Source organism: Salvelinus fontinalis, chromosome 24 (genome assembly GCF_029448725.1).
Source record: "Salvelinus fontinalis isolate EN_2023a chromosome 24, ASM2944872v1, whole genome shotgun sequence".
In the NCBI taxonomy this organism is placed as follows: Eukaryota; Metazoa; Chordata; class Actinopteri; order Salmoniformes; family Salmonidae; genus Salvelinus; species Salvelinus fontinalis.
In genome coordinates this window covers 33,205,257-33,227,553 of record NC_074688.1, presented here as the reverse complement: position 1 = coordinate 33,227,553, position 22,297 = coordinate 33,205,257, and the positions used below count along the sequence as shown (strand labels likewise).

The window sequence follows — 22,297 nt, the reverse complement described above, 5'->3', positions numbered from 1 at the left end:
GGTTATTGGTTTACTATTATTATTTTTTTATTCTATTTGTTAATTTTCATACTTAACTGCATTGTTGGGAATGGGGTCGTAAGTAAACATTTCACGGTAAAGTCTACACTTGTATTCGACGCATGTGACAATTTGATTTGATTTTGTAGCCAACAAGCCTGGAATATTCAAATAATGCACGTGGCTGTAACAGTGTGCTGTGGCATGACTTTTTGTAACGTGCGCAGTCCGAACAGAACATAGCATACACAACAGTATCATCGGCATACATGTGCAGGTAACATTCTTTTACAGAGAAGCTGATATTGTTAATGTAGACAGTAAAAACCCCTGCAGGACACCATAATATCCAGGAAACCTGATTTAACGCCATCCGTAGATGTATATTGAGTTCTAACTGTTAAGTCACTTTTAAACCAGTTACATGCAGCCTGGTCTAGGCCAATTGAGGAAAGCCTCAATTAGCATTGAGTGATCAACAGTATCAAAAGCCTTTGACAGGTCAATGAAGAGTGCAGCACAATGTTGCCTTTTATCAACAGTTAACCACATCATTTATAACTAAGAATGCAGCAGAGATAGTGCTATTAACTGGCCTAAAACCTGACTGATGTACATTTAGAATACATTTCAAAGGTTAATTCTCAGCCAAGATCGTATTTAGCAAAGATTCTAATAGTTTAGCTAGGCAAGAAAGTTTAGAAATAGGCCGATAATTAAAATAGGGCACAAGGGTCACCACCTTTGTGAAAGGGGAGTACATTGGCCTCCTTCCAAATGTTGGTGATAGTACCAGATATAATCGTCAGGTTCAAATATGGGTTAATGATTCAGCAATCAGGGCGGCAGACAGTCTGCAGCAAAAACGGATCATGCATATCAGATCTTAAGCAAGGCATATACATCAATCTTAAGCAAGGTATATAGCACATCACAGATAGTAAATTGCTGAAATGAAAACAAAGATTCACTAGAAGTTGATGGGTTAACCAGCAGCATACCACCCTGCATCCCACTGCTGGCTTGCTTTTGAAGCTAAGCAGGGTTGGTCCTTTGATGGGAGACCAGATGCTGCTGGAAGTGGTGTTGGAGGACCAGGAGGAGGCACTCTTTCATCTGGTCTAATTTCTTTTTTTTTTTAAATATCCAAATGCCCCTGGGCAGTGATTGGGGACAATGCCCTGTGTAGGGTGCCGTCTTTCGGATGGGATGTTGAACGGGTGTCCTGACTCTCTGTGGTCACTAAAGATCCCATGGCACTTATCGTAAGAGTAGGGGTGTTAACCGCTCCTGGCTAAATTCCCCATCTGACCCACATACCATCAGTCACCTAATCATCCCCAGGTTGCAATTGGCTGATTCAGCCCCCCTCCTCTCCCCTGTAACTATTCCCCAGGTTGTTGCTGTAAATGAGAATGTGTCCGCAGTCAATTTCCCTGGTAAAATAAAAATACAAACGTAATAAAAACGCTGAGGGTGGTAGAGGGAAAAGCAGTTGATTGACTGACCAGGGTCAATACACCATCGTTTCTCTAAAATAAAAAGCCTGCCGAGTTAAAAATGCATTAAAAAGCATCACTTATCCCATTCTTCTCAATTATGATGCCAGAGTTAGTCAGACAATTATAATTGTCAAAAAGAAATACAAATAGCTTCTTAGCAAAGAGACATTTTTCAAGCAAGAATTTCACTAGGACTGTCAGAGTGTGGAGGGGAAAACTGAAAATGTGCTATTATTGGCAGAGAAGTTTGGAACTCTTATTGGTCTATTAACCAATTTACCGCATGGTGATGTCACCATTGAAGGTCAAATCTCCACCCCACTAAAACAGGTTGAAATTTCAGGCAGTCTTTTCAAACAGCTCTTACACTTAAAGGGGGCATTATCATTTTCATAGTATTATCCCAACCTCTGTGTGAAAACATAAACACTGGAAATTCACCATTTTGACTGAACTGGGCCTTTAAATACTCGCTGTAGATCACTATACTAATTGCACCTTATGTTTCAAGTGGGAATAATTTCTGAGTATACAATCTCACTATTTCAGCAAATTTTGAGAATGTCTCAGAAATTTGTGAACCTTTTGAGAATGTCACAGTAAGGAAAATCCATCACAATGTGAACATCTTATTCAATAAGAATAATTAAGGTGATGAGTCTTGTTTTACTTGCTATCCTTGAAATGGTTGACTCATTACAAAGCATGTCCTTCAAAACAATCACATGAATGAATACAGATTATGTACAGAAAGCACACAAGACCGGTGGCATGGCAGTTCAAGGTACCTCAACTCTCTGACGTCTATACCCCACGACACTGGGTTGAAACGACAACTCAGAGTATTCAACACCAGCTTGTTAAGAAAACCTGGCTGTCAGAACATTTTGACCTCTATTGGAGAGGCCCATATAAAGTTGCATAATATGTCCTCCTGGATCTGTCAACATGTACATTCTGCACATTTCAACAAGCACTTGACGAGTCATTTTTATTGATTCATAATCATGACCATTAGGTGAAGCTACAAGCCATAGTCTATTCTACCTGAGATGTTGTGCAAGATATCTAGTAGTGCTATCTATTACCAAGTCATTTCACTCACTGTGCACTCCCTGCAGACAGGAAAGAGCAATAAGTGCTTTAAGAGCTGTGTGCACTTTAAAGAATGAGTGACAAGCCTAATACAGTCACTAGTTTGTGGATTGCTGCCTGGCATATTGAAAGCAGGCGAACAGGCTGTTGCCTTCAATATGCTAGCAGAAGATGAATCATGCATCAATTCAAACTGTAACAGGAAGGCTTGGAGTCAAGGGAAATAAAGCCTCCCAGTCAGCCTGTTGAGGGATAGCTATCTAGCAAGCTATCTACTAGCTGTTACCAGAGACACACCAGGAGAGCTGCCTCTATGCCAGGGACTGTGAGACCAGGGCCAGCTAGCTACTACCAGAAGAATCAGAAAAGTAGAGTTTAGGCCCCTACCTCAAAGCAAACTATTCACCACCACTGCTCCCCATAGTCCCTATCCACACAAGCACAAAGGAGCCAGGGAACACTCTTCAAAGCTCTGCCGAGGGAGGTGTCGACTTTGTGGGTAAAAAAATAAACATTTGCACTGCAGTGCTTGTGAAACACCTTTCTAGGAAGACTTGAGCCGGCAGGTTTTCAAAAGTCAAACAAGGGCGCCTGATGGAATAGGCCCATCTTATCGTGTGATACTGATGAAACTATAGACATGTTGATCGGTTTACCTTTTGGTGAGGAAGGCAAAGGTGATTGAGTCAGACACACTATATTCAATATAAGCATGTGAAATCAAAGTTAAAAGAGGTGGTGGGTAATTACAGTAGAACAGTTGTTTTGACACAGTTACTCAATATTGTTCACCACTGAAAAGGTGCAATGTTGTCCGAGAAGTTTCCAGATATCTCTGCTAAAATTGTGAACATGTGACTATAAGCACTGTATTTACTCAAGATGAACTAATGATCCAGTCTTAGAGCATGTTAACCTCCATTTCGTAATGATCTAGACAGATATTAGATATGCAAAATCCTACAGATTAAAGATATTCTAAGTAAAATTTAAATATTTTTTTCAGCTACAGCTAAAAAAGGAAGTAGGCCTACCGTAGATGAACATGTGTGAATGCATTTGAATTCCACAAATGGAATATAAATGCGCAATTTGTTTAAGTGCCACTGTCATAGGCAGGCATCCGGTGAGGAGAGTCAGGAGACAGACTGCGAGATGGTACATTCACTCAAATATCATTCCACAACTAACATCAAGTGAGGCATTACAGAAAGAGAATGTCCGAAAGGCATCGTCTTGATATTGCTAGAAGGCACAGGAAACGTCACAGTCACCTGAAACAAAGTCCCTCTGCAGTAAAGCCTAATATTTCACGGAGTAGTCACAGGGAAACTTTCCAACTATCTGCTGGGGCACCAAACCATCAGTTACAACAGGTGTCCTCATATTGCTGCGGGCATACAAAGGCAGGCAAGGCGGATATGCTGTAATCCAGAATTACCTTCCATATTTTCTACAGATTTTTAAGGATCACATATTAAGATGAAAATTCTAAAATATGCACTAGAGTGGAGATCACATGGGGGGAAAAAACATGCAAAGAAGATATTGCATGGATACACAAGGCAAAAAATTTGACATAATGGACATCACACACTGCTTGGTTTCATCACACACTGCTTGGTTTTGACATCACACACTGCTTGGTTTTGACATCACACACTGCTTGGTTTCATCACACACTGCTTGGTTTCATCACACACTGCTTGGTTTTGACATCACACACTGCTTGGTTTCAAACACAGTTTAGTTCTCCTTGATCAAACAGCCAATTAAATCAGATTGGCATTAAATCAGCAGTAGCGCACTTTCAGCCTGTAAAGGGGTGGTGCATTTCAATGAGTCATGCAGTCTCAGGAACAGTGAGCCCATCCCTCCCAGCAGCCTCTCGATTATCATGTGGGCACAAGGTGTTTGCAGAGACCTCGTCTCCCTGAGAAGTGAAAGCCTGTGATTAAGGTTAACACAGAGACAGTGGAGGATAGCAGCGCTAACCAACAGGATGGTGCTAGGGAACACGGTGGAATGTTTGATTATCACCCCACTCATCAGCTAAAGACAACAGCCAGGGTTGGTTGCCATTAACCAAAAGTGGCAATTGTATTATATATTTTTTTCACCTTTATTTAACCAGGTTGGCTAGTTGAGAAGAAGTTGTCATTTGCAACTGCGACCTGGCCAAGATAAAGCATAGCAATTCGACACAGAGTTACACATGGAATAAACAAAACATACAGTAGAAAAAAGAAAACAAAAAGTCTATACACAGTGAGTGCAAATGAGGTAAGGGAGTTAACTTCTAGTTCCTCCCAATCCCGGATCCGGGAGCACCCCCCACCAGTAAAAAAGCTGACTAGCATAGCCTAGCGTCACAAGTAAATACTAGCATCTAAATATCATTAAATCACAAGTCCAAGACACCAGATGAAAGATACACTTCTTGTGAATCCAGCAATCATTTCTGATTTTTAAAATGTTTTACAGGGAAGACACAATATGTAAATCTATTAGCTAACCATGTTAGCAAAAGACACCATTTTTCTTAGTCCACCATTTTTTCTCTCCACCAGTAGCTATCACCAATTCGACCAAATAAAGATATTGATAGCCACTAACCAAGGAAAAACTCATCAGATGACAGTCTGATAACATATTTATTGTATAGCATAGGTTTTGTTAGAAAAATGTGCATATTTCAGGTATAAATCATAGTTTGCCATTGCAGCCACCATCACAAATCTCCCCAAAGCGACTAGAATTACTACAGAGAGCAACGTGTATTACCAATTTACTCATCATAAAACATTTCTTAAAAATACACAGCGCACAGCAATGGAAAGACAGATCTTGTGAATTCAGACAATATTTCAGATTTTCTAAGTGTTTTACAGCGAAAACACAAATCGTTATATTAGCATACCACATGTGCAAACTTTACCCCAGCATTGATTCAAGGCAAAGAGAGCGATAACGTTATCACCACCAAAATATATTAATTTTTTTCACTAACCTTCTCAGAATTCTTCAGATGACACTCCTGTAACATCATATTACAACATACATATAGAGTTTGTTCGAAAATGTGCATATTTAGCCACAAAAATCGTGGTTATACAATGAGAATAGTAGCCAAACTGGCCAGAAAATGTCGGGCGCCATCTTGGAGAGTGATCTAGTCTAATCAATAAATAATCATAAACTTGACTAAAAAATACAGGGTGGACAGCAATTGAAAGACAAATTAGTTCTTAATGCAATCGCTGAATTACATTTTTTAAATTATCCTTACTGTGCAATACAGGGTGCGCCAAAGCGAAGCTACCCCAAAGAAAATGGCGGCATGTGCGTTTAACATTTTTCAACAGAACAACAATTTATCATCATAAATAGTTCTTACTATTAGCTGAACTTCCATCAGAAGCTTGGGCAATGTATCCTTTCTCCGGTCTAATCGTCTTTTGGTCGAAAGATGTCCTCTTGTCCTGTCGAAATGGCCACTAACGTTCGGCATGTACTGGAAAAGTGTCCAACTATTGGAAGTGCGTCACAAAGAAATGCCAGAAAATCGCACTAAACGGATATAAATTGCTATAAAACGGTTTAAATTAACTACCTTATGATGTCTTTAACACCTATAACGAGTAAAAACATGACCGGATATATATTACTGGCTAAACCAAAGCTTGGAAGGAGGCCAGTCCGACGTCCATCGTGCGTCAAGCGCAGGGAAGAAAAGAAAGGTACTTCCGCCCTTTGGTCTTTTATAAAGTCCCAGATTGCGCAATCGACTCCATTCAAATTGTCACCACTTACTGACATCTAGAGGAAGGCGTAGGCAGTGTTTGTAGCCCCATAGCATTCACAGGGACCTAAAAACTGACCTGGGAACAGAGGCCAAGATTTCTGAAATCTCACTCCCTGGCAGGAAAAGTGCTGTAGAATGAGTTCTGTTTCACTCAGAGACATAATTCCAACGGTTTTAGAAACTAGAGTGTTTTCTATCCAATAATAATAATAATATGCATATTGTACGAGCAAGAATTTAGTACTAGGCAGTTTAATTTGGAGACCAATTTTTCCAAGATCGAAATAGCACCCCCCATAGGCTCAAGAGGTTTGGCAGTAAATAGGCCATGGTGGCAAAGTAATTACAATATAGCAATTAAACACTGGAATGGTAGATGTGCAGAAGATGAATGTGCAAGTAGAGATACTGGGGTACAAAGGAGCAAGATAAATAAATACAGTATGGCGATGAGGTAGATTGGATGGGCTGTTTACAGATGGGCTATGTACAGGTGCAGTGATCTGTGAGCTGCTCTGACAGCTGGTGCTTAAAGCTAGTGAGGGAGATATGGGTCTCCAGCTTCAGTAATTTTTGCAGTTTGTTCCAGTCATTGGCAGCAGAGAACTGGAAGGAAAGGCGACCAAAGGAGGAATTGGGTGACCAGTGAGATACCTGCTGGAGCGCATGCTACGAGTGGGTGCTGCTATGGTGACCAGTGAGCTGAGATAAGGAGGGGCTTTACCTAGCAGAGACTTGTAGATAACCTGTAGCCAGTAGGTTTGGCGACGAGTATGAAGCGAGGGTCAACCAACGAGAGCGTACAGGTCGCAGTGGTGGGTAGTGTATGGGGCTAGCAAGCGGCAACGGTGAGAGACTTGTCTCTGGAAAGGTTAATTTTTAGAAGTAGAAGCTCTAATTGTTTGGGTACCGATCTGGAACACCCCCTTTGGCAGTTCTATCTTAGCAGAAAATGTTAGTTAGCGATGGAGATTTCAGGGTTTTTGGTGGTTTTCCTAAGCCACCTGGAAGCCACCTTAAGACACCCAGGTTAAAACAAACTTAGGGAGTAGGCTTCTAATGTTAACATGCATGAAACCAAGGCTTTTACGGTTACAGAAGTCAACAAATGAGAGCACCTGGGACTGCAGGACCTGGATTAACCTCTACATCACCAGAAGAAAAGTAGGATAAGGGTACGGCTAAATGCTATACGAACTGGCCGTCTAGCACGTTCGGAACAGAGAGTAAAAGGAGCAGGTTTCTGGGCACGATAGCATAGATTCAAGGCATACTGTACAGACAAAGGTAAGGTGGGATGTGAGTACATTGTAGGAAAACCTAGGCATTGAGTAATGATGAGAGAGATATAGTCTCTAGAGATGTTTAAACCAGGTGATGTCATCGCATATGTAGGAGGTGGAACAACATGGTTGGTTAAAGCATATTGAGCAGGGCTAGAGGCTCTAAAGTGAAATAAGACAGTAGTCACTAACCAGGACAGTAATGGACAAGGCATATTGATATTAGACAGGCATGCATAGCCAAGTGATCATATGGGTCCAGTGAGTGGTTGGGCTGGTTGGGGACACAGCGCTTCAGACAGTTAGCAGACAGGGGCTAGCAAGCTAGCAGTTAGCAGACCGGGGCTAGCAAGCTAGCAGACCGGGGCTGGCAAGCTAGCAGACCTGGGCTAGCAAGCTAACAGAAGACCGCTGGTCCTTTTGTGGCAGGGCTAAAATGCAGTGGAAATGTTTTTGGGGATTCAGTTCATTTGCATGGCAAAGAGGGACTATGCAATTAATTGCACTTTATCTGATCACTCTTCATAACATTCTGGAGTACAGTCGTGGCAAAAAGTTGAGAATGACACAAATATTAATTTTCACAAAGTCTGCTGCCTCAGTTTGTATGATGGCAATTTGCCATGCAAATGAACTGAATCCCCCAAAAACATTTCCACTGCATTTCAGCCCTGCCACAAAAGGACCAGCTGACATCATGTCAGTGTTTCGCTCGTTAACACATGTGAGTGTTGACGAGGACAAGGCTGGAGATCACTCTGTCATGCTGATTGAGTTCAAATAAGATTGGAAGCTTCAAAAAGGAGGATGGTGCTTGAAGAATCATTGTCATTCTTCCTCTGTCAATCATGGTTACCTGCAAGGAAACAACGTGCCGTCATCATTGCTTTGCACAAAAAGGGCTTCACATGCAAGGATATTGCTGCCAGTAAGATTACACCTAAACCATTTATCGGATCATCAAGTACTCAAGAAGACCGGAGCTAGCAGTTAGCAGACCGGGGCTAGCAAGCTAGCAGTTAGCAGACCGGGGCTAGCAAGCTAGCAGTTAGCAGACCGGGGCTAGCAAGCTAACAGTTAGCAGACCGGGGCTAGCAAGCTAACAGTTAGCAGACCGGGGCTAGCAAGCTAGCAGTTGGCCTGGTGGATGGCCTGGTGTCAAGAAGGGCAGCAAAGAACCCACTACTCTCCAGGAAAAACATCAGGGACAGACTGATATTCTGCAAAGGTACAGGGATTGGACTGCTGAGGACTGGGGTAAAGTCATTTTCTCTGATGAATCCCCTTTCCGATTGTTTGGGGCATCCGGAAAAAAAGCTTGTCCAGAGAAGACAAGGTGAGCGCTACCATCAGTCCTGTGTCATGCCAATAGTAAAGCATCCTGGGACCATTCATGTGTGGGGTTGCTTCTCAGCCAAGGGAGTGGGCTCACTCACAATTTTGCCTAAGAACACAGCCATGAATAAAGAATGGTACCAACACATGCTCCGAGAGCAACTTCTCCCAACCATCCAAGAACAGTTTGGTGACGAACAATGCCTTTTCCAGCATGGAGCACCTTGCCATAAGGCAAAAGTGATAACTAAGTGGCTCGGGGAACAAAACATCAATATTTTGGGTCCATGGCCAGGAAAATCCCCAGACCTGAATCACATTGAGAACTTGTGGTCAATTCTCAAGAGTTGGATGACAAACACAAATCCACAAATTCTGACAAACTCCAAGCATTGATTATGCAAGAATGGGCAGTCAGGATGTGGCCCAGAAGTTAAGAGGTCTTGAAAAAGGGTCAACACTGTAAATATTGACTCTTTGCATCAACTTCATGTAATTGTCAATAAAAGCCTTTGACACTTATGAAACGCTTGTAATTATACTTCAGTATTCCATAGTAACATCTGACAAATATCTAAAGACACTGAATTATCCAATTCTTCATATTTAAAGACACTGAATTCTCGAATTCTTCATTCTCCAATCTTTTGGCCACGACTGTACTTGGGAAAAATAGGCACGTTTCTCAACATATACAGTTTGAGAAGGGATTGCGTGACGATGAGCTTCGCAACCGCGTGACGCAGCTTGATAACATGAATGAGATTGTCAACCAGTCTGCTGGGTGGGGCATTATACATTCCTTCATTGGATTCCTATGTCTTTTCTATAATATCTCTGGCAATGGCACCATGCAATGCACCATGGATTAGTAGGAAAAATGTGTTAGACCCGTTAAATTACACATTTCCCATTCGAGAGAAGACATCCTCCCAAATTATGACAATGAACAGTATTGAAATCTGACATGTACGATAGACATTTTCACGGTCCTACCGGACAATTTTCTGCCTGCTTGAATGCCAATAACTCAGATACACATGAAAACATGAAATGACCCAAGGAATTGACAGAATATCACTTAGAGATGCACAAAAACAATATAACATTCCAAATGGGTGAACCTTTCCTTTAATGATCGTTACCCTCAGGTATTTTAGAGGCTGTTTCTGCCTGCAGGCTTATATGAGACCTGCAGCCTTCCTCACCATCAACCAGACATGATGTAACATGCGCTGCTGGCTGGCAATCTCCATGCAGAACAGAAGTCAGTCTGGTGTGTTCAAACACTGTCCTGCTGGCCTGTGGGCAGGCTGGCATCTGCCTCTATGGCTGGTTCTCTACTGTACCAAAACTGACAGCAGGTGCAGGCCATCTGGGGATCCCTCCTCTCCACCTGAGCTTCATAACAAGGCTTGTATTTATTTATTTTTTTGCAGTCTCAAGAAGCTATGAAAGTATTTTAAATCATATTGCTACAGTAGCAGCAGTTGTGTGAGGGGATGTCCCCTGTGGTTGGTTTTTAGAACTCTTTTAGATACAGAGGAGGATTAGGCTACATGGCTAAAGGAGACTTAATAATACTCACTCACTCAGCCACGTAATTGTCTATTTATTTTTTATTTTTTTTTAAATACGTGTTATGGACCATGACATTTTAGGTTTGAAATTGAATCCGGAATTACACTTGTTTTTGGATACTCAGGACATAGATAGTGGAATGGAGAGATCATTAAATTATGCTATGGTCCATTATATAAAACTACAAATTATATAGCAAGTCATAATATGTAATTGCAACAATTTGCCCAGCCACTCCAGGACTGAAGCAGTAGGACTATTGTTCAGCAAGAACTCTTTACAATTCTCAATACACTCTTCCCAACGGGCGAGTCGCCTCTCGCCACATAACTGGGGATTCTTACCTAACAAATCCTTCATGCTCTTTTACAACAAAAAAGGCCCTTGGTTATGCCAGCAGATAACCCTTGTCAAAGACTGTAGAGATGTAGTATCTCAGTGGCTGGGTTATACCTCCACATGAAAAAGAACCCCTAGAAAAATCTTTCCGTTTTTACTGCCTCTAGTTTGTTGGCTGAAGCAGCATCTCAGATGAAGGAGCAACACAACCAGGCCCTCCGTCTGAACAAACAGTGCTTTGACCGGCCGGTCTCAAGTTGCAGGCCCCCCCCCCTCCCCCCACCTGGGGCGCTTCCTCAAACGTTGTCCCGTCTGCCTCACACAATGTTCCCAGTGTCTCCTGCTGGTACTGCCTGCTCAGTATTAAAACAATGGCTCCCTCCCAGGTCGAGGTAGGCCAGAGAAAGTAATTCTGGTGTTCGCGCCTAGTCATAGGTGCTGATACTATGGCCTAGAAAGGAAACTGCTGACAAAGGCCTCCGTGGCATGCAGACACAGGGGGAACTATTGTTGAGTGAACGAATGAATGCCATTCGCCGTTGGTGTTTAACGGTTCTCATTAACTCATTCCGTGCTCTACAGTACAGCCGTATTTTACTGTCCTGAATGTAGGACCCAGGCAGTATCTGTATGCCTGGGTGATAGGTGGTTGGTCTGTACGGTAGCCATCTGTCTGTTTTTGGCATCACACAGAGCTATGACCTCATCAGGTGACTGATCTGTGTCAGGTGACTTTCTCCTCAGAATTGAGGGAGACTGAGTCAGGGACAGACAGACAAGCCCAGTCTGTGATGCAGTCCTTGTCCATCTCCCTCTCCCCCTTTCCACTGGTCCCATGCAGAGAGAGAGAGATAGGGCACTACTGACTCTTCAAATCATTGGAAGGGTCATTTCATCCTTGTTTTACAGGATAAACATTTGCATCTGCAAAGACAAGGAACATGCTTGGCTCAGACTTACCATATGGTGGGAATTTTAGCACACTCCTACTTCTCAGGGTGAAATTAAAAAAAATATCCTTGATATTCTGTTAAACTAGTGTTCCCTTTCACCTTGGGGGTAGAAATATGACATAATTGGGTGCCTTTTGCTTTGGGTCTAGCTAATATTCTCATCAAGCTATGGAGACTAAGAAAACATGTCAATTAGTGATGTAAAAAAAAAAATCTACACAGAAACATATCAGGATATTATTTGACAATAAATCGGATTGATAATATTGCAATATTATTTTTGCGCTAGTTGGCTATACCTGCAGCAAAACTCCAGCATTTTTCCCTCATTGCGTGTGGTCCATCTTCTTTTCAATAATGAGCCAATTTGTTTTCAGCACTTATTTCCATGACAGGTCAGAACTTGTTTCTTCACGGCTCTCGTCCTTGTGCAGTAGACAGGTGAGCAATTTGTTTAGAACATCAAAACGCAATAAAATCACAGTATTGAATCACAACATATAGAAAGAGGGAATCGCAATACATATATTGTAATGTCCCTGGCAATCCCCAGCCTTAATGCCAATGTCACGGTTGTTCAAATAAGCTTACATTTCTGGCAAAAAGCAGTGCAAACTGTACTTATCTAATAAGGTAAAGGCGTCAGCACGCTTCAGTTCGGCTAGCGATCCGAACGAGTGTGCTCCCATACTCCCTTAAAAGAACTTTGCTTGAAAAACAGAGAAAAAAAATGCATCAATACTACTGTTTTTCCATTTTGAGGTGCCAGAGCCAGTACACACTTTCTTTAATTCAGAATATTTTGATCTAAGATAAAATTAATGACATTTGAGTTGTTTTTGCCGAGGAGATATTAGTCGCACAATTTTACATCTAACTAAGATGTTTGGTGCAGTATTTCTCAATGACAAAATTAGTAAGAAAACTAGTCATTTCTCATTGATAGACAATAAAGAAAGACTTTATTCAAGAACCCCCTACTATTGACCAATCACCGACGAAGGGGCATACACTTCGGCTTGCCTCAAGAAAAAAGTGTGTATTGGGGTATTGTGTGTAGATTGCTGAGGATTACTATTATTTTCATCCATTTTAGAAAAAGCTGCAATGTAAACATATTTTTGAAAAAGTCAAGGGGTCTGAAAACTTTACCAATGTATTGTGTGTATGCATGCATGTTTCCTCACACTACCGTTCAAAGTTTGGTCACTTAGAAAAGCACATTTGTCAATTGTAAATGACTATTGTAGCTGGAAACAGCTGATTTTTAATGGAATACCTACATAGGAGTGGTGGTTGCTGATAACGGGCCTGTGTTCCAATGGCACATTGTGTTAGTTAATCCAAGTTAATCATTTTAAAAGGCTAATTGAGCATTAGAAAACCCTTTTGCAATTACGTTAGCACAGATGAAAACTGTTGTGCTTATTAATGAAGCAATAAAACTGGCCTTCTTTAGACTAGTTGAGTATCTGGAGCATCAGCATTTGGTTTGATTACAGGCTCAAAATGGCCAGAAACAAAGAACTTTCTTCTGAAACTGGTCAGTCTATTCTTGTTCTGAGAAATGAAGGCTATTCCATGTGAGAAATTGCCAAGAAACTGAAGATATCGTACAACGCTGTGTACTACTCCCTTCACAGAACAGCGCAAACTGGCTCTAACCGGAATAGAAAGAGGAGTGGGAGGCCCCGGTGCACAACTGAGTAAGAGGACAAGTACATTAGAGTGTCTAGCTTGAGAAACAGACACATCACAAGTCCTCAACTGGCAGCTTCATTAAATAGTACCCGCAAAACACCAGTCTCAACGTCAACATTAAAGAGGCGACTCCGGGATGCTGGCCTTCTAGGCAGAGTTCCTCTGTCCAGTGTGTGTTCTTTTGCCCATCTTAATCTTTTCTTTTTATTAGTCAGTCTGAGATATGGCTTTTTCTTTGTAACTCTGCCTAGAAGGCCAGCATCCCAAAGTCGCCTTTTAAAATGACAAACTTGGATTAGCTAACACAGTGCCATTGGAAAACAGGCTTGATGGTTGCTGATAATGGGCCTCTGTACGCCTTCGTAGATATTTCATTTTTATTTTAAATCAAACGTTTCCAGCTACAATTGTTATTTACAACATTAACAATGTCTACACTGTATTTCTGCTTTTAATGGACAATTTGTTTTGCTTTTCTTTTAAAAACAAGGACATTTCTAAGTGACCCCAAACTTTTGAACAGTAGTGCGCGCGCACACACACACAATGAAAATATAAACCATGTAAAGTGTTGGTCCCATGTTTCATTAGCCGAAATAAAAGATCCCAGAAATGTTCCATACACAAAGTGTATTTTTCTCAAATGTTATGCACAAATGTGATTACTTCCCTGTTAGTGAGCATTTCTCCTTTACCAAGATAATCCATCCAGCTGACAGGTGTGGCATATCAAGAAGATGATTAAACAGCTTGATCATTAGAGGTGCACCTTGTGCTGGGGACAAAAGGCCACTCTAAAATGTGCAGTTTTGGCACACAACGCCATAGATTTCTCAAGTTGAGGGAGAGTGCAATTGGCATGACTAATGCAGGAATGTCTACGAGAGCTGTTGCCAGAGAATTTAAATGTTAATTTCTCTAACATAAGCCATCTCCAACAATTTTTGAGAATTTGGCAGTACATCCAACTGGCCTCACAACCGCAGATCACGTGTAACCACGCCAGTCCAGGACTCCACTTCCAGCTTCTTCACCTGCTCAATCGTCTGAGACCAGCCACACGGACAGCTGATGAAACTGAAGTATATTTGTCTGTAATAAAGCCCTTTTGTGGGGAAAAACTAAATTCCGATTGGCTGGGCCTGGCTCCCAATTGGGTGGGCCTATGCCCTCCCAGGCCCACCTATGGCTGCGCCCCTGCCCAGTCATGTAAAATCCATATATTAGGGCCTAATGAATTTATTTAAAATTGACAGATTTCCTTCTATGAACTGTAACTGCATAAAATCTTTGAAATTGTTGCCTTTATATTTTGCTAAAGGGGTGTGGTTTGGCAAGCTGTGACTCCGTTCTTACATTAGGCCTACTCATCACACCAGGATACATGGGGGGGAAATCAAAGAGAGGGTGTGTCTAAACTAGAGATAGACGGTCGGAGAGAGGGTGGGTGGTGGAGGGCTTACCTCCCACAGGACAGGCTGTAATAACAGGCTCTCACAGTCTTCCGCTCCCATGTGTTAATTAGGATAATACCACACTGCCATTTCTTCTCGCCTGCTAAATTGAGGGAAACACGCAGTTGTTGCCTTTGATAGAAGCTTTTATTATAGATGCAAGACCAACAGCAGATCTTGACTGTCGTCTTTCTCAAGGAACACACAATGGCTATTAAAAAAAAAAAAACGATGGCACCATTTATGGGATGAACATTCCTCCGGCAGTTTGTGCCCCCAAAAGCAAGATGGGCTGCATGATATTCTTAGGTAAAGATAAATGTTGAGAACCGCACCAGTGCAATGAACACAGCTCATGCTCGAAATACAGAAAAACCTGTAGTCTGAGAAAAGGTTCCAGATATTAGTCATCTTTACATTTGTATTATGATATTTATAAATACACAAAGGATAGTGAGACTGATACTCTCTTCAGAATCAATTACAATGAAACTCAAACTGTGACAAACTCCAGTCAAGGAGTGGGCTTTGGGGACCCCTATCAGTGTGTCTGGTGTGTGTGTGTGTATATGTGTGTGTGTGTATATGGAACACATAATAGCAATAACTGTTGAGGACACCAGTGCATTCCATGGAATGTTCTAGTCCAATCTCCTACAGTATGTCTGTCCTAGCCAGACTGCTGCAACAATGCTGAGTTAAGCATTAAATGAAAGATTTCAGCATTTAAACGCCAATATCTATAATGAATGATGTTTTATGTTAAGTTGACACCCACCAATAACTTTAGACATCTAGTCTGTCTACATCAGGAGTGGAGAAATTGCCATCAAACACCTGAGTTGTGTGTGTCAAAATTAAATTCATTGCTTTACACAACAAATATGATGACTCACTGTCAGTCAACGCTGATAGCATACTTGACAGAGTATCGATCACATACGTTCAAACGCTCACAGACAGTTGTATGGCCATAGATGTGTGGTTGATTAACTCTGCAGTTTGTTATGCATTTTGAAATGCTCCATACCTCAGTGGTGGCCGCTGATTGGCTGAATAACCGGGGCGCGATGTGGTTTGAGTTGTCAACAAAGCATCATGACAGAAATATTATGCCAAGTTTTCGAACTACCGGTAGTTTATTTGGGAAGATGCATAAAGTGATCTGCGCATTTGAACAACAGCATAAATGCACCTATTTCACTTTTGCATGTCAAAAACCTGATGCTCACTGCTGCATATGCTGCCACTGTTTTGAACAGATTAGATTACACTATTTAGAACGAGCAGCCAGCAAACGAGTGCACCAGGTATAACGCAACAAGCATGCAAATACAATAACTGAAAACAGATTATCTAAATGGGGGTAGCTAGCTAATCACGTCACAAAGCATTTTGAAATAATTTATATTTCATATTTCCGAGTTAGTCAAATATTCGTTTTGAAAGACTTGAAATTGGCATGGGAGCTAGCAAGCTATCAACTAGCTAGCTGTTTATCAAAGGTAGATTAGGCTAAAACTTTAAATAAAAAAAAATGTATTTATGTTTCTCAAAATTACTGTAGCTGCCTAATTAATCTGATCATGCTTTGAGATACAGCATAAAACCGGGTGTTTTAGTCGCACTGTCACCAACAGTACATTCTGATGAAGACTAGAGCCGACATAGAAGTTCTGACTAAACGCCCATTTGAGCGACGCAGGACGGTCCATTTACTTTGTGCGGTTATAATTTATGCTAGCAGTTCTCCTCAAAGCAAATAGCTGTCATAACAACCCAAGTAATGTTCGCACGCACAGCCTATGCGCCCCTTGAGGCGGAACTGCTGCTGGCAGACACCGAGGGGCAGTAACTGAACAGCTTGTTAGAACAATATATTTTTGAAACAGGAAAATGTACACATTTACCACACTTGTATAAGCATTTAAAACAGAATCCATGAATGATATAATATATAGATTTTGCCATCACAAGTGGGGCGCAGCCCCTAACGACCTAATGGGCGTTAGGATAAAAGCCACCACCTGACAATATTTTATTGCTGCTTTGACTGTAAAATGGGCAGATGAAAATGCCTGTATAGGCTGGTTGTCTGCGGTGGTGTGTAGCCTATAGATAGATACATAATACATCCATAACTAAATACAGTCAGTGTTGTCCACCCATAGGCTATGTCTCGCCATACACGGGCGTGTCCTTTGTAGCCTATTGGGTTAATACAAGGTGTGAATTAATATTTAATGATAAGTATACCTCTGCATGTAAACTTCTGAATTACAGAAATAAAAAGGACATTTGAGTGAATGGACGAATAGGTGGGTTATTTTAAGTCACAAGGTAAATAACCACCGTGTTTTGATCATTTTCAACAACAAACTACTTTACAAAGAAGTGTTTCATACCATGGCATGGCAACCACTTACTTAAACTGCTCAGATACTCGAATAGGCTAGTAATTCAAACGCTACCCGCCGTTTGGATATGACAAGACTTACTTACCTCTATCAATTATTTCAGGCTTTTTCTCCCAAGTGAAGATGTAGGAAAATGTTACGAAGTCCTCCGAACAACTGCCCTCACACCACTCAGTAAATGGGCTGCTGCCTGTGTCAAACGTGTTGAGGTGGGTGACCGCCAAAGGTTGTTAAATACTACCGAGGACAAAATGAAATGTGTCCTGCCGCAACAAAGGTAAAAACATTCGACCCAGAGATATTCTGTTAAATTCCACTTCTTGGGTTTATGCTACATTGAAGTGTGTATCAGTTTAACATAATATTCCAGGGTCAAGCCTCTGAGTTTAAAGCATGCCTTGTCTATGAACACCCGGCGAGTAAATCAATTGAATGACTACCAGTGGGCGGAGTTGTAGCTTTTATCGCCTGCTCTCTTGTAGAACGGGTATTTACAGTGAAAGAGCGTCCCCCCTCTTCCGGTACGCGACATCTCCTATTGTAGGAAGCTTCAAAAGGCAAAAAAAAAAACAATGGATGCGGTTATGTTAATGTTAAATTAATCAAAATTAGCTCTATAACCCACAACATAGATACAGTAAAATATTATATAAAGTGGCTCTTATGGGGCATTGCCAAAATCATCACTGACTCAATATCCATTTAATAAAGAAAAAGGGTTAAACACATCCGTGGCCCGATTCCGACCCAAGTTAAGTGCGTGTAAATGGAGAGTAATTACCTTTTTATGTGCTTATCTCACTATGTGTATTCTGACCTTGAACTTCAGCATGAGAATAGCATTCTATTGACCCACTAGTCGTTTGAGGTGAAGCACGAATAAATGAAGGAGTGGCAGAGGTGTCTACACTACAGATACCTGTATTCCGACCTTGACTAAATGCCCTCAGATAATTCCACCATCTTTACACTGACTAAATCATAAATAAGGTTGAGCGAAGCTGCTGGTTCTAAGTGGGAAATCATCTACTTTCTTTTTCTTATAGAAATAACACCATTCTCCATGCACTGTAATTTATAAATTGATAAGAGCAAGGTAAAGGAGTAATCAGTTTGGAGAAGGGGATTGTAAAAACACATAGCAATTGTTTTAGATGATTTTTCTTAATGATCCATGGAGATTAATGTGAAACCATCCATTTCGAAACAAATGTATTGCGGACCCTTTTGCACAAATAGAATATTAATAGCTGTGCCGTAATTCCGAATTTTAATTGTGTGGCCTCATAATTTGCGTGGATGAAATTTGGAGACCCAAGCTATTGGCTTCTATTGGGACCTGCCGAGTTGATGTATGCGCTTTAGAATGTTTTGATTATATGCCTGGGCTTTACTCTGTTTTATTTGATCATTTGTAACATGTTAACTATTAGCCACTATCAGGAGCCACAGTCACTAATACCTACATACATTTATTTTTTAATCATTCCATTCCATTCTGTTTAAATCAAATCACATTTTATTTGTCACATAAACGTGTTTAGCAGATTTAGCAAAATACTTGTATTATCTTTCTTTCCTCTGTCATGTCTGTGTAGTTGTTCCTGGGGGTCGCTAGCATTAGTGGATCATATTAGGCAAACGTTGTGCAATAATTTGGGACATGTAGCCTTTTGAATCATTATGGAACTCATACCACACGTAGCAGGTTAAACCTGGAGCCTGGCGCACGGTTCATGAAGATTGGACTGTTGTCATACAGTTCCAGGATTAGTGAGAATTAGGGTGGATTTGTAGGACTATTGTTCAACCCCTATTGTACACTTTTTTTCCACCTTCCAATATTTTATGAATTGAACTTGAATATAACAATTTTCAGGGTGAATCAAACCACTGTATTTTTTATTCCTAACCAAAAAATGTGTCTAAATAATCTACAAGATCAGAGTATTTTTAAATCTACCAGTTGGTGCTAAAACAGACAAATATGCATAGATGGCTTTCTTTCATTGATCCTTATATTCTGACCTCGTTTTCTCTATGTATTCCATTGAGTCTGTAGACAAAATTATAATTAATGGTACACTGTATTCAAAGGGATGGCTTAAGATAAATATACTGAAAACCACATTGAATGAAATCTTCACGAGAAAATTTGTTGATCAGTAAGTGGGAGAGTTTTCAGTGGTTGAATGAAATTTATTCAGGATGTTCAAGGTAGCCAGAGCTGCAGGGCTCCCTTACACGGCTAAAAAACATAAGTCTGAATACAAAATACTGAGAAGTGTGTAGGAAAGGTGTATGTTGGAAAGACATAAATCATAAATTCATAAGTCGGGATAAGACCCATCATGCATGATTGGGTGGCAGTGATTGAAAGTATTTTTTATTCAAAATGTAAACTATGGCAGCTTGAGGGTGATGTACTGTAGGCTACTGTTGGCAGTGGTGAGAGAAGCAGTAGTGGATCATTCTTGCCCACTCATTCTGTCGATGTTGTGCGCTACGGGTACGAAGTCAGGTGCAGGAGAGCAGTGAGGCAAAAGCACAAAAGACAGACGCAACTGAGTCAAAAATCCTTCAGCCACAGATAAAAGTCAATAAGCGCGAAAATACACAAATGTATGACAAAAACATACAACGGGTAAAAAATACGATACCCGGGGGGAAAACCAGTCTGGCGCATCTCACTAAACACATAACAAAAAAATTTCACACAAAGACATGAGGGGGACAGAGGAATAAATACATGCAGTGTGATTAGGGAATGTAAACCAGGTGTGCAGGGAAAAAGACAAAACAAATGGAACAATGAGAACATGAGCGGCGATGGCTAGAAAGCCGGTGACGTCGACCGCCGAACACCGCCCGAACAAGGAGAGGAGCCGACTTGTACCCCCCCCTTGACTCGCGGCTCCAGCGGTGCGCCGACACCGGCCTCGGGGACGACCCGGAGGGCGAGGCGCAGGGTGATCCGGGGACGGTGGAACTCCCGCAGCAGTTCAGGGTCCAGCACATCCGCCACCGGCACCCAGCACCTCTCCTCCGGACCGTACCCCTCCCACTCCACGAGGTACTGAAGGCCCCCCGCCCGACGCCTCAAATCTAGGATGGAACGAACGGAGTACGCCGGGACCCCCTTGATGTCCAGAGGGGGCGGAGGAACCTCCCGTACCTCAGATTCCTGGAGCGGACCAACCCCCACCGGCCTGAGGAGAGACACATGGAACCTGTAACACACCTCGTTCACTCTCCTCAGGACTTTGAATGGCCCCACAAACTGCGGGCCCAGCTTCCGGCGGGGCGGGCGGAGGGTCAGGTTTCGGGTCGAGAGCCAGACCTGGTCCTCCGGTGCGAACACCGGGGCCTCACTGCGGTGACGGTCTGCGCCCACTTTCTGGCGCAGCACAGCGCGCTGAAGGTGGACATGGGCGGCGTCCCATGTTTCCTCCGCGCGCGGGAACCAGTCGTCCACCGCAGGAGCCTCGGTCTGACTCTGATGCCAAGGAGCCAGAACCGGCTGATACCCCAATACACACTGGAAGGGGGTGAGGTAAGCGGAGGAGTGGCGGAGCGAGTTCTTGGCCATCTCTGCCCAGGACACGAACGCTGCCCACTCCCCCGGCCGGACTTGGCAATAGGACCTCAGAAACCTACCCACATCCTGGTTTACTCTCTCCACCTGCCCGTTACTCTCGGGGTGAAAACCTGAGGTAAGGCTGACCGAGACACCCAGACGTTCCATGAACGCTTTCCAGACCCTCGACGTGAACTGGGGACCTCGATCAGACACTATATCCTCAGGCACCCCGTAGTGCCGGAAGACATGTGGTAACAAGGCCTCCGCAGTCTGTAGGGCCGTAGGGAGACCGGGCAAAGGGAGGAGACAACAGGACTTAGAAAAACGATCCACAACGACCAGGATCGCGGTGTTACTCTGTGAGGGAGGAAGATCGGTCAGGAAATCTACCGACAGGTGCAACCACGGCCATTGTGGAACGGGTAAGGGTTGTAACTTACCTCGGTGCAGGTGCCTAGGAGCCTTGCACTGGGCGCACACCAAGCAGAAGGAAACATAAACCCTCACGTCCTTAGCCAAGGTGGGCCACCAGTACTTCCCAGTCAGACAGCGCACTGTCCGACCGATCCCCGGATGACCAGAGGAGGGTGACGTGTGGGCCCAATAGATCAACTGGTCACGGACAGCAGACGGAACGTACTTATGCCCGACGGGACACTGGAGGGGAGCGGGCTCTGTACGCAACGCCTGCTCAATGTCCGCGTCCAGCTCCCACACGACCAGCGCTACCAGGCAGGAGGCCGGGAGTATGGGAGTCTGATCCATGGGTCGCTCCTCTGTGTCATACAGCCGGGACAGTGCGTCTGTCTTCATATTCTGGAACCTGGTCTGTAGGACAGGGTAAACACAAAACGGGTAAAGAACATGGCCCACCTTGCCTGACAAGGATTCAGTCTCCTCGCTGCCCGGATGTACTCCAGGTTGCGGTGGTCAGTCCAGATGAGAAAAGGGTGTTTAGCCCCTTCAAGCCAATGTCTCCATGCCTTCAAAGTTTTAACCACAGCCAACAGCTCCCGGTCCCCCACATCATAGTTCCACTCCGCCGGGCTGAGCTTCTTCGAGAAAAAAGCACAGGGGCGGAGCTTCGGTGGCGTGCCCGAGCGCTGAGAGAGGCTCCCAACCTTGGACGTATCCCAGCCTTGGACGTTCTCACCTCCACTATGAACGCCAAAGAGGGATCCAGATGGGCCAGCACGAGAGCCGAGGTAAACAGAGCTCTTAGGGGCCCAAAAGCCCTGTCCGCCTCAACCGA

At 42.8% G+C, this 22,297-nt stretch overlaps 1 protein-coding gene across 4 annotated transcripts in view; it reads right to left on the bottom strand.

Annotated features, from left to right (window-relative positions):
* Nucleotides 1-17,942, bottom strand: part of LOC129822326 (glycerophosphodiester phosphodiesterase domain-containing protein 5-like) — a 108,937-nt gene extending 90,995 nt beyond the window's left edge. The window contains exons 1-2 of one of the 4 annotated variants that reach the window (XM_055880526.1): nucleotides 17,551-17,941; nucleotides 15,058-15,151 (exon numbers count right to left, since the gene is read on the bottom strand). The gene's annotated coding sequence lies outside the window, so the exon portion shown is untranslated. Of the gene's footprint in view, nucleotides 1-15,057; nucleotides 15,152-17,550 lie in introns of all 4 variants that reach the window. The other 3 variants (XR_008754473.1, XM_055880527.1, XM_055880525.1) reach the window with 3 other exon arrangements.
* Between the last annotated feature and the right edge of the window lie 4,355 nt (nucleotides 17,943-22,297).